At 50.9% G+C, this 13,850-nt stretch overlaps 1 protein-coding gene across 5 annotated transcripts in view; it reads right to left on the bottom strand.

The window, feature by feature from the left end:
* Positions 1 to 13,850, bottom strand: part of LOC5569994 (coiled-coil domain-containing protein 186) — a 249,268-nt gene that overhangs the window by 157,400 nt on the left and 78,018 nt on the right. The window lies entirely within an intron of this gene.

Raw genomic sequence — 13,850 nt, 5'->3', positions numbered from 1 at the left:
CAACAAACTCATGTGCGTCAAACCGTACCTCAAGGGTATGACACATTCATAACACACAAATTCTGTGAGGGGTCGGACACTACCGATTCCCCAACACTCCTCCTTAGTGTCCGAACCACTATCTCCTCCTGAAACTATACTATTTGTTCAAAATTGATGGCTCCTTCTATGTTGAACATCTTACGCTATTGTATGACTTTACGTTTCCTATCTTTACACTTGCTTGACATAAAACAGTCCTCCTCGTCGTTCACCAACCAGTACTACTTCTGATCCCTTCAGAATACTACATCCACGCGCTCCAAAGCAAACAGAGTATCCTTCATCAATCATACAGCTCATTGACAAAACATTGAATTGCAAATCAGGTACATAGAGTACGTCCTTCAGTTTTACATGCACTCGTTCCCCGTCGACATTGAGCCCGATAAATCTTCCAATACCTTTAACGTCCACAGATATATTTCTCCCATCAGCTAGGCAAACCATTTCTTTGCAGCTCTGACTGTTCTCCAAATTTGAAACAATACCAGTCATGTGTCTTGTGCAACCACTGTCGATAATCCATCCATTGAAAGCGTGTCCACCATCGACTTCCGTCTTGGTCACTGTAGTGAAACACACTTGACGCTCTCCATCTTCTCTTGAGCCTCTTCCGTTGTTCGATGGTTCTCCGTCATACCTTCGTCGTCTACCTTCCTGAGTTTTCCTGAGCAGCTTCGGGCAATCACGTTGAAAATGTCCCTCTTCATGGCAATAAAAACAATCTCGATATCTTGGTCTGCTATCCACATGTCCTTATCGCATTATCGCTCGCAGAGCAGTGCCATCACGTTCATCATTTTCCAAATCTCGTTCACTCTTTCTTTGCCATTCATCTAGCAGTTTTCCTTTCACATATTCGTTATTCAGGTCTTCTTCCGATCTTCCTTCTAGTGTAGTAATCAACGGATTGTAAGATTCTGGCATGCTCGAGAGTAGTATCGCCACAACCCAGTGCTCTCCGAGCTTTTCTCCCATACTTTGTAGCCTACTCACCAGTCCTGTTACCTCGGCCAAATGCTTTGTCATGTCTCCTCCTTCCTTCAAGCGCAAGGAACAAAGCTTTCGCAAAACGTGAATTTTATTGCACAGCGATCCGCGTTCATGGTATGCCTTTAGCTTCATCCACATTTCGTTTGCTGTAGCTACACCAATCACATGCTCCAGCTGACTATCATCGAGTGCCAATCCAATAGTCGCTCGAGCCGATGCATCCTTCGATATCCAAGCGACAGTAGCATTCTCCGGTTTTGGTTCATTTACCACTGACCACAAACTTTCCTTCACCAGCCAGAGCTCCATCCGGAACTTCCAGCTGGCCCAGTTGTTGTTATTCAACCGCTCCATCATCACTTTAACGTCATTCATGTTCGCGTTCTTCTTTCCTCCGCAACTTCAATTACAAAATAAAACTAACTTCACAAACACAAACGATCAATTTGAAAAATCCTAAGAGTTGGCTCCCTACAGCCGAAACCAGCGCTCAAGCATTCGCAATTGCACTAGACCACCAAAACACCTTGTCACAATTAGTTCCTGCTGCTTCTTTCTTCTCTTCTGGGCCGATAACCTGTTGGAATCGCTGAACCACAACCAGGTTTCACAGTGGAATACCCGACACTCTACGGGACTTTCGCGTTACGAAGAAAGAAAAACAGTTAACTTCTTTAATACTAAGGAATACTTGTTTATTCATTTAAACTTAACAAACAGCAAAAACAACTTAGCTCCACCACAACAATAACAACAAACTCATGTGCGTCAAACCGTACCTCAAGGGTATGACACATTCATAACACACAAATTCTGTGAGGGGTCGGACACTACCGATTCCCCAACAATATGAGCACCCGCGGTAAATGGCTGGGCATGGCGTACCATTGGTACCTCACGTACCTGCAGGAATAAAATAGACCCCTTTGTGCGGTCCTTAGCCTCTTGCCCAGCAACTCCTATCCCTACCTCCTCGTGGTACTGGCCGGGGTACGAGTAACCTTGGGGAAGATCGGGTAACCAACCCCCGGTGGGAACTTTGGTCGTATGCTGACAGGGAAGGGGGGGTTTGCTTTTGCAAACCTGGAGCGTCTGTACTCCATGTTAGGAGCGGCTCACAACAGCGTCTGTTCCCCATGACAGGGGCGGCTGATCATCGTCCGAGTGCCAGAGAAGGACTCTAAGCTAAACTGCGCACTATGGCCCTCCGAACATTTAGGGGGAATGGTCCTCCGGAAATTTAGGGGGTTGGTGTCAGGCCCTGCAAGCCAACCGTAAAAACACATCAGCACAGGAACGTCAACGAGAGAATACGGACCGGAACAATCGGCAAAGACCACAGCGACGAAAATGGACTAGCGATTGGAAACTCGGTACGTGGAACTGCAAATCTCTCAACTTCATTGGAAGTACTCGCATACTCTCCGATGTACTGAAGATCCGCGGTTTCGACATCGTAGCGCTGCAGGAGGTGTGCTGGACAGGAGCATTGGTGCGAACGTTTAGAGGTAACCATACCATCTACCAGAGTTGCGGCAACACACGCGAGCTGGGAACAGCTTTCATAGTGATGGGTGATATGCAAAAGCGCGTGGTCGGGCTTTTTGTTGTTTTTTACAAGGGGGAAATCTGCAAACAGATCCCCTGAGATAACTCAGGGTATGCGGGGATGACGCATCAACGACGACCCGCTAAAACCAGCCTATGCACTGTGCTTGAGCAATTCATTTAGAATTGCTCAAGTGGTGAACAGTGCATCGACATGACCCTTGGACTCAGACCCTCAGGGCGCCGCCTACAAAAGTTTGGCGGAAGAGGTCCTTGGCGAGGGTGTCGAAGTGAGGGCTCTGACGCAGTCAGTGACTCTGAAGGTGATGAACCTTGACGAGATCACCAACGCAGAAGAGCTCGTCACAGCACTGCGGCAACAGTGCGAGATTCAGGTGCCCACCGCTGCCGTTCAGCTACGGAAAGGTCCGGCAGGTACTCAGGTGGCCTTAGTACACCTACCTGTGGCGGACGCAAATAAGTCCGCTAAGGTAGGCAAGATCAAGGTTGGTTGGTCAGTATGCTCACTGAACATACATGAGCAACCGGTGATCTGCTTTAGGTGTAGGGAACCAGGACACAAGTCCTGGGGCTGTAAAGGCCCTGATAGGACCAAGTTGTGTAGGCGTTGTGGTGAGGAAGGTCATAAGGCACTAGGCTGCAAGAACCCTCCCAAGTGCTTGATTTGTTCCGGCAAGTCCGTGAACAACAATCATCCAACGGGAGGCTCAAGGTGCCCGACCTTCAAACGAGCCATTAACGAAAAGTCACAGTGCAGGTAACGCAGCTGAACCTGAACCATTGTGACGCAGCTCAGCAACTGCTGTACCAGGCAGTTGCTGAGTGGGGGACGAACATCGCCATCATATCGGACCCATACCGAGTACCCGCCGGCAACGGCAACTGGGTCGTGGATGGATCCGGAAAAATGGCGGCGATATGGACGACGGGTAAATACCCCGTCCAGGAGTTGGTGTCTACTACCTACGAGGGCTTCGTGATCGCCAAGGTAAACGGGGTCCTCTTTTGTAGCTGCTATGCGCCTCCGAGTTGGTCGACCGAGCGGTTCACGCAGATGCTGGACTGCATGACGATCGTGTTGACAGGGCGAAGGCCAGTAGTAATAGCGGGTGACTTCAATGCCTGGGCCGTGGAATGGGGAAGCCGCATCACGAACCAGCGAGGTCAAATCCTGCTAGAGGCACTGGCCGTGCTAGATGTCGATCTGGCTAATGTTGGTACCAAAAGTACCTTCAGCCGAAACGGAGCGGAGTCGATTATCGACGTTACTTTTTGTAGTCCTGGCCTAACGAGTAGTTCGAACTGGAGGGTAGACAATGCCTACACTCACAGCGACCACCTGGCGGTTCGCTACAGTATCGACTACAACAACAGCAGGCAGCGCGTAGAGGAAGCGGCTAGGTCACGGCCAAGCCCTCGTAGGTGGAAGACATCGTACTTCAATGACGAAGTACTTAGGGAGGCGCTCCGCCGTGAGCGTAACCTACTCGGCCTAAGCGGGGACGAACTGGTAGCGGTGCTTTCGCGTGCGTGCGATGCGACCATGCCTAGGAAAGTCCACCCTAGAAATGGGAGACCACCGACGTACTGGTGGACTCAAGCAATTGCGAACCTGCGCCGTGCCTGCCTACGGGCCAGGAGGCGGATGCAGCGAGCACGTACCGAGCAGGAGTGTGAAGAACGACGGGCGGTGTTCACCGCTGCCAAAGTCGCGCTGAAGTCCGAGATAAGGGCAAGCAAAAAGGCCTGCTTTGAGAGACTCTGTCAGAGTGCCAACGTGAACCCGTGGGGTGATGCCTACAGGATCGTTATGGCGAAGACAAGAGGTGCAGTTGCTCCTACGGAGCAATCTCCACAGATGCTGGAGGGGATCATCGAGGGGCTCTTTCCGCGCCACAACCCTAGCCCATGGCCTCCTTTTGTAGGACAGCCGGGGATTGGGGCTGGCGATGAGGATAGAGTAACCGATGAGGAACTTGTAGGGATTGCAAAATCCCTAAGCATGGGGAAGGCACCAGGTCCGGACGGAGTTCCAAACCTGGCCCTCAAAGTCGCAATCTTGGAGGCTCCCGGTATGTTCAGATCTGCTATGCAGATATGCCTGGACGAGGGAGTATTTCCAGATGCATGGAAGAGGCAGAGCCTGGTACTATTGCCAAAGGCGGGGAAACCACCTGGTGACCGGTCGGCGTATAGACCAATATGCTTGATTGACACGGCGGGGAAGGTGCTCGAGAAGATCATCCTCAACAGACTGTTGAGGTACACTGAGAGTGTAAATGGTCTCTCAAGCAACCAGTTCGGCTTCCGGAAAGGGAAGTCCACCGTAGACGCTATTCTGACGGTTAAGAAAACCGCTGAGATAGCACTCCAGCGTAAGAGGAGGGGGATTCGCTACTGCGCAGTAGTGACTCTGGATGTAAGGAACGCATTTAATAGTGCCAGTTGGGCGGCTATTGCCGATGCGCTCCTGCGTCTGGGGATACCCGAGTACCTGTACAAGATTCTCGGAAGTTACTTCCAGAATCGGGTATTAGTCTATGACACAGAGGTGGGTCAGAAGTGCTTTCACATAACCTCAGGAGTCCCGCAAGGTTCCATCCTGGGCCCGGTGTTATGGAATGTCATGTATGACGAGGTGTTGAGATTAAAATTCCCGGCGGGTGTGGTCATCGTTGGCTTTGCCGACGATATTACGCTGGAGGTCTACGGTGAATCGATCGAAGAAGTGGAATTGACTGCAGCCCACTCGATCGCAATTGTGGAGGAGTGGATGAGCTCCAGGAAACTGGAATTGGCTCACCACAAAACTGAGGCGGTTGTTGTCAACAACCGAAAGTCGGTGCAGCAAGCGGTGATCAGTGTAGGCGACTGCACGATCACTTCGAAGCGCTCCGTCAAACACTTGGGGGTGATGATCGACGATAAGCTTACCTTCGGTAGCCACGTCGATTATGCCTGCAAGAGAGCCTCCACAGCTATTGTGGCACTGTCCCGGATGATGTCCAATAGCTCTGCGGTGTACGCCAGCAAGCGAAAGCTTCTGGCCAGTGTCGCCTCGTCCATACTGAGGTATGGTGGCCCGGCTTGGGGCACGGCCTTAAGTACCAAGAGCTACCGTAGCAAGCTAGAGAGTACTTATAGGCTAATGTGCCTGAGGGTTGCGAGCGCGTACCGTACCGTGTCACACGATGCACTCTGCGTCATCACCGGTATGGTGCCTATTGGTATCCTTATCATGGAAGACATAGAGTGCTTCGAAATGCGCGGCACAAGAGGCATACGCAGGACTGCCAGACTGGCCTCCATGGTCAAATGGCAGCGTGCGTGGGACAGTTCCACCAAGGGAGTGTGGACTCACAGGTTGATTCCGAGGTTAGATATCTGGGTCAATAGGCGCCATGGGGAACTAACATTCCACCTGACACAGGTCCTTTCGGGCCATGGTTGCTTTAGACAGTATCTACACCGTTTCGGTCATGCGGGTTCTCCCGAATGTCCAGTTTGTGCAGGTTTAGAGGAAACGGCGGAACACGTTTTGTTCGTGTGCCCGCGTTTCCGCACAATGCGTGACCGCATGTTAGCCACATGCGGTCGGGACACGACTCCGGACAATTTGGTCCAGAGGATGTGTGAAGACGAGTTTGGCTGGAATGCCGTTTCATCGGCTATCACCCACATCGTCTCGGAACTGCAAAGGAGGTGGCGAGTGGACTCGAGGAGTGGCTAGTGCAGACGCTAAACAACAGGTGGTCCAAGGGTTCGCAGTCGGCTACGTAGGTCATACCGGTGCCCTACGGTCGAAATCGACCCTTACAGCGATTAAGTGGCCGCGGGGAGAACATCCTGGTAGCGCTGCTGTCGTGGCGCCGGCCTACTGGGTGGATACGAGCCTCTGGTTGTTCGGGGCAGGTGGAGGCCCCTTCGTCAGCAATCCCAGCTGGTGCTAGCTGATAGGGCCTGAGCCTTCAGTAGGTCAAATTGCGAAGCCCGCAGTATCAGTTCTTGATACCTGCGGTGCAGCTGGGCGCGGGCGTAGTGGTCGACCCTGCCCGCTTTCAGCGGACAACGGAAGGTGAGGACCACCTGGAAAGCTGGCAAAGCGCCAGCATGCTACCTTGGTGGACCCCCCTAAGCGTGTCATCGATGTTCGTTGCTGCATGGCTACGCAGCTAACCTGGAGGATGCGATGTGCAATAGCCCCTCTCCGAAGCAATGCCTTCTTGGTGGTCCCGGAGAGACGAAGGGTTTGGCGGCAATGGAAATGGTTTAGTGGGTCGGGGGTGTAGTCCTGTTTACTGCTTGCATGTAGTAAATGGTCCCTAACCCCACACGGCGTCTGTTGAGCAGATTATCCCCCCATTGCTTAGAAGAAAAAAAAAAAAAAAAAAAAAAAAAGACCCTCATCTCCCCGGAACCACCTTACGGTATTTCTTCGGGAAGGGACCAGTGCATATAGCACAACACGTGTAGCAGAAGTAGCCTAGGCAAACTGCTTCTCCTAGCCGACTTAAACAATGTTACAAGGGACCAGCCTCGGCAGGGCTAATCCTCTGCAACCAACTCTTGGTCGGCGCGCCATAGACGCTGCAATTCTAACATAATGTGAGTGACAGCCGTAGTTACTGCATTCCAGCACTCGGCATCCGCACACATTCTCTCTATAATATTGTCGGGGGACGTGTCCCCTCCGCATGTAGTGAGCATGCGACCTCTCACAACAATGAAACGGGGGCAATCGAACACGACATGCTCCGCTGTTTCCTCTACACCAGCACAATTGGGGCACGCAGGAGATTCTGAGTGCCCGAACCTATGCAGGTACTGTCTATAGCAACCATGTCCTGACAGAAACTGCGTCAGGAGGAAGTTCACTTCCCCATGGCTTCTACTATACCAATCTGACACATTTGGTATTAGCCGATGGGTCCATCTACCCTTAGTGGAGTTATCCCATTCCTGCTGCCAGCTTCTGAGCGTTTCCTCTTTACACGTGTCGCGGACTCCTCTGGTACCCCTTTGGTTGAAGCATTGAACATCTTCCTTGATGATGAGCCCGATGGGCGTCATCCCGGCTATGATGCACACGGCCTCTTTAGATACCGTCCGGTATGCACTTGCTACTCTTAAGCACATTATCCTGTACGTGCTTTCCAACCGCTTTAGGTTTCTTCTCGTTCTAAGCGCTTTTGACCAGATTGGTCCTCCATACCTTAGTATGGATAGCGCCACGCTTGCCAGCAGCTTGCGTTTGCTGGCAATTACAGCAGAGCTGTTAGACATCATCCTCGAAAGCGCCGCTATAGCCGTAGATGCCCTTTTACAGGCATATTCAACGTGGCTAGCGAAGCTCAGCTTGTCATCGATCATTACCCCAAGATGCCTAAGGGATCGTTTGAACTCTATGGTGCAATCACTGTCCGATCACGGACACTTGACGGATGGGCAACTCCTTCCTCTGAAGAGAGTGCCAGCGGGAACAGCAGCTGACGATAGCTCGACTCGGTGAATTATTCCAAAACAACTCAAAAGCCTTCAAAAAGGCTGTTTTTATTTCGGCTGTCCAAGATAAAAGAGAAACTTTTCACTTTGCAACTTAACCGATGTTTATTGCTCGAAGGTTGAATAAAAACTGATCCTCTACAATCCAACTCATTCCCTTATATACTATTGCCTAATTTACCACCCACCAATCAGCATAAGCCTCGTCTCCATTGGTCGATGCAACGAACTAAACATGCTCCTACATGTTCGTTACACGTCTCTCTCCACGTGCAATCCGCGTGATGCTGGTGCAGTCTCTCTGCTGGTGTGGTTAGCCGCCGCACGACGCTCATCAGCCGCCAGCCAATACATAATCAATGCCATTCGGGTGGGTAGTGCGTGTTACAATAATAGGGTGTACAGCGATAGGGTGATGACTGTTAAAATATTCTCAAACGTTCGCTCTGTGTGCGAACATTCTCCCCGGGCGAAAAGATAAATGGGTTATACAAAGACGGAGAACTAGGCTTTCCAGAAACCTTCTTGAAACAATACGAAGGTATCTGAACCAAGCTGTTGGAAGGATAACGCACAACTGAATTATGTAACTCCTTTGAATCTTTGACGATTCCGAAGGACGATTTCAAACGTTGTGGATTGCCGTAATCGGAATTTGCAATGTCAAGATTCTTAAGGAGCTCCGATAGTCGATTATCTACAAGTTCGTTCAGACGAGAAGGCCTTGCTTTACGCAACTCAGGTTTTTGAACCCTCAACGTATTTACGGAACAGTTTATAACAGAAGCAGATGATGTTTCAGACTGAGAAGCTGACTGACGAATCCTTTTGTCGGAGTGAAGAAGAGTGTGGTGTTGTGCTTGACATTTAGCACAGGTGTAAGGTGAAGAACACGCACTACTTTTATGGCCCACCCTAAGGCAGTTAAAACATGCTCTTATGCTTCTTACCTTGGCTAGGCGCTGAGCGACGGTCATTCCTCGAAATATTTGGCACTTGTTGCCCGGATGAGTTCCCGATTCACACAGCTTACAAGTCCGATCCAAAATTGTTACTGCACAAGCATTGAATACGTTGTTCGGATGACAGCTGGGCTTACCGACGGACGACGATGCCTTTGCTGTGGCAAACGGTTTGGTCAACGATGCTTCCCAGCGCTCCAGCACAGCAGAACGGTTGCGCAGAAAATCGATGGTATCCTTGTAATTTGGCAGTTGCTTGTAGGGTATAGAAGCTTCCCATTGAAGCCTCGTGTTCTTGTCCAGTGCCGCTGCCAGAAGATTTACCACGAAGCGTTCGGAGAATCCGGTCATCTCTTCGTCGAGTAGACTCAATCCATCAACGTGCTGAGTGACATTGTCGATGAGCGCTCTCAAGTCCTTCGCGTTCTCCCGATGCATCTTCGGCAGTTCCAGCAGGCCATTGATGTGGATGTCCACTATGACACGCTTGTCCTCGTATCGGTCCTCCAAGATTTTCCACGCATGGGCATAATTGTTCTGGCTTAGCGTGCGCGAATCAATTATCCCGGCAGCAGTGCCGACCAGAGCTCTGTCCAAATGATAGAGCTTAATGGCGTCCGAATCGGCTAATGTTCGCATGACATCTAGGAACATGGCCTTGAAGCGTGGCCAGTTCTCTGGCTTCCCGTCGAAGGAAGGGATCGGTGCCTTCAACGGCTGCTGCTGCACAATTATACGTGGAGGGTCCTGTGCTTGCTGTGTATTTCCTTGTGCGTCATTTGGAGTCCCAGTGATTGACTGCACAATTGTCTCAAGCAACACACACGTTTCAGTGTGTTGCGTTTCGAACAAATCGTACGCTTCGATCTGCTCGTCCATCCGTTCGTCGGAAATTAGACCGATAATTTGCTCATGATACTGGCGATACTCCTCGTAGAATCGATCCAGTTTCTTGGAGTACACAGCCAGCATAGCCATATTCGGAGGATCGGATCCAGCTCCAGCCATTCCATCCAACGCCTTACGAATCTTCGTAACCTGCGCCTTCGCCTGTCCACGATGAAACACCAGAGTCGAAATGTCCTGCATTGTGCTTTGCTTTTCACTTTTCGACGGTGTGCGATCCAATGGCATTTCGATGCACTCGCGCGCGAACTGATACGGGTTGAAAGTATCGGACATACACTGTACCACACGCGCGCGATTTACTTGCGGGTTAAAACTTTTCGGACAACTGGTTCAAATTTTCACACAGATGTTTGGCGATCACGCCGGAATCACTCGCGCGCGACTTACTTGCGGATTAAATGGATAACGGACAAATACTCCAGCTCAAAGCGAAACGTGTTCGGACACGTTCGAGAAAATATCCACTTGGTTTGGCGATCACGCCCCGTTCACTTGCTCGCAGTTCGATAGGTACTGTGATGCGCTTCCTCGCACCACGCAACGGAACGTGTTCGAACACGTTCAAGACAATTTTCACTTGGCGATCACGCCGAAAACACTCGCGCGCGGTTAACTTGCGGTTTGAAATATCGGACTAGCACTGTCACACACTCGCGCGCGACTTACTTGCGAAGTATTTATCGATTCACCAAAAAACACTCTTGGACAACCAAGGAATATTTTCTCCAATGACTCCGTCGGCTATCGTCACAGCAACAATTTTGTCGCAATCATCAGATTGGCGACAGAGGTAAGCGGACTGTATCGGTGCGGGTGTCTCAATCGTCAGATTGACGACACGCAGATGCGGATCGCTCGGGGATCCGGCTCGAAGGACCAAAAATGTCCGATCACGGACACTTGACGGATGGGCAACTCCTTCCTCTGAAGAGAGTGCCAGCGGGAACAGCAGCTGACGATAGCTCGACTCGGTGAATTATTCCAAAACAACTCAAAAGCCTTCAAAAAGGCTGTTTTTATTTCGGCTGTCCAAGATAAAAGAGAAACCTTTCACTTTGCAACTTAACCGATGTTTATTGCTCGAAGGTTGAATAAAAACTGATCCTCTACAATCCAACTCATTCCCTTATATACTATTGCCTAATTTACCACCCACCAATCAGCATAAGCCTCGTCTCCATTGGTCGATGCAACGAACTAAACATGCTCCTACATGTTCGTTACACGTCTCTCTCCACGTGCAATCCGCGTGATGCTGGTGCAGTCTCTCTGCTGGTGTGGTTAGCCGCCGCACGACGCTCATCAGCCGCCAGCCAATACATAATCAATGCCATTCGGGTGGGTAGTGCGTGTTACAATAATAGGGTGTACAGCGATAGGGTGATGACTGTTAAAATATTCTCAAACGTTCGCTCTGTGTGCGAACAATCACCTACCGAGATAAGCGCCCGTTGCTCGGACTTGCGGTTGTTGACCACCACCACCTCAGTCTTGTGACGGGCCAGTCCTAGTTTCCTAGACTTCATCCATTCCTCAACCAGGGAAATAGAGTGCGCTGCTGTCAACTCTACTTCCTCCATCGATTCACCATAGACCACTAGGGTGATATCGTCGGCGAAGCCAACAATCTTAACACCCGTCGGGAGGGGCAGCCTCAGTACGTCATCGTACATCGCATTCCATAACAGCGGGCCCAAGATTGAACCTTGAGGTACTCCCGCGGTAATTCGAACGCTTTTCTGCCCCTCCTCTGTGTCATACAGTAGAATCCTACCATCAAAATAGCTTTCTAGAAGCTTACACAACTGCACCGGTACCTTGAGGCGGTGAAGCGCGTGTGCTATTGCTTCCCAGCTTGCGCTGTTGAACGCATTCTTCACATCCAGAGTGACAACCGCGCAGTAACGGATGCCGCTCCTTTTATGCTCGATTGCCACCTCAGCTGTCTGAACGACCGACTGGATGGCGTCCAGAGTAGATTTACCTTTTCTGAATCCAAACTGGTTGTTGGACAGGCCGTCCGCACTCTCCGTATACGGTACTAGCAAAGACAAATTAAAGACCTTCATGTCCCTTGCAAATGCCCAAAATTTTATGGCTCATAAGGTAATCTAGAATGCCGTGAAAAGTGTACTGCGATGTGTCAAACTTGGGTACCTTTTGCACTACCGAGGGACCGAATGCAGTACTAGAAGTGGTACCCAATCTGAGCCCGAGTGCGACGGACCTGGTACTAGTCTGTTGAGAATCAACCTCTCCAATAACTTGCCCGTCGTATCTAGTAGACAGATAGGTCTATACGCCGACGGGTCACCTGGTGGTTTCCCCGCCTTCGGTAGTAGCACCAATTTCTGTCGCTTCCATACATCCGGGAAGATTCCTTGATCAATGCAGCGTTGCATCGTGGTTCTGAACATGTCCGGATCCGTGTTCACTGCCGCTTTTAAGGCAACATTCGGGATACCATCGGGTCCCGGTGCCTTGTTTGACGCGAATGATTTCACGACTTCTGCCAGCTCTTCGTTCGTCACTCTCGCCACTTCTTCTTCTTCATCTGCCGCATACGGCGCTGGGGGCCATGGGCTTATGGGATGGTGCGGAAAGAGTACATCGATTATCGATCGCAGCAACTCGGGCGATTTCTCTTGGGGCGCTATGGCTCCTTTGGTCTTAGCCATTACCACTCTGTAGGCGTCACCCCATGGACTAGAATTGGCACTCTCGCATAGGCTTTCAAAGCATGCCCGTTTTCGACTCTTGATTTCCTTCTTGAGAGCCAACTCTGAATGCTGCGCCGCGTTCCTCTCTTTGTGCTTCTGTGCGTGCGCGTTGCATTCTTCGTCTAGCCCGAAGGCAGATTGCTCGAAGATTTGCAATTGATTCGCACCACCAATACACCGGCGGCCTGTTCTCTCTAGGAGGGGCTTTTCTCGGCATGGAAGCATCACACGCTCGTGATATCACAGCAACTAGCTCTTCACCGTTTAGGTCCAGAGTGTTTCGTTCGCGCCTCAGGGCTTCAGTGAATACTTCGCCGTCGAAGCGCGCTGTTTTCCATCCTCGGGTTTGGGTCGAGTTACATCGCGCTGCCTTCCGCCCGCCTGGTATTATACTATAGCGAATCGCGTGGTCGGGTGGTGGCCGATCAATGAACGAATGTGCAAGTTAAGAATCAAAGGCCGATTCTTTAACTTCAGCATAATCAACGTGCATAGCCCACACTCCGGAAGCACTGATGATGACAAGGACGCATTTTACGCGCAGCTCGAACGCGAGTACGACCGCTGCCCAAGCCACGACGTCAAGATCATCATAGGAGATTTGAACGCTCAGGTTGGCCAGGAGGAGGAGTTCAGACCGACGATTGGAAAGTTCAGCGCCCACCGGCTGACGAACGAGAACGACCTACGACTGATAGATTTTGCCGCCTCCAAGAACATGGCCATTCGTAGCACCTATTTCCAGCACAGCCTCCCGTATCGGTACACCTGGAGATCACCTCTGCAGACAGAATCGCAAATCGACCACGTTTTGATCGATGGACGGCACTTCTCCGACATAACCGACGTCAGAACCTATCGTGGCGCTAACATTGACTCCGACCACTACCTGGTGATGGTGAAACTGCGCCCAAAACTATCCGTCGTTAACAACGTACGGTACCGACGCCCGCCCCGGTATAATCTCGAGCGGCTGAAACAACCGGATGTCGCCAATGCGTACGCGCAGCATCTTGAGGCAGCGTTGCCGGATGAGGGCGAGCTCGATAGGGCCCCTCTTGAGGACTGCTGGAGGACAGTCAAAGCATCCATTAACGACGCTGCCGAAAGCGTTGTCGGATATGTGGAACGGAACTCAAGAAACGAATGGTTC

Source organism: Aedes aegypti, chromosome 1 (genome assembly GCF_002204515.2).
Source record: "Aedes aegypti strain LVP_AGWG chromosome 1, AaegL5.0 Primary Assembly, whole genome shotgun sequence".
Taxonomy (NCBI): domain Eukaryota; kingdom Metazoa; phylum Arthropoda; class Insecta; order Diptera; family Culicidae; genus Aedes; species Aedes aegypti.
Note: the sequence above shows the minus strand (reverse complement) of the source record. Positions and strands in the feature narration are given on the sequence as shown.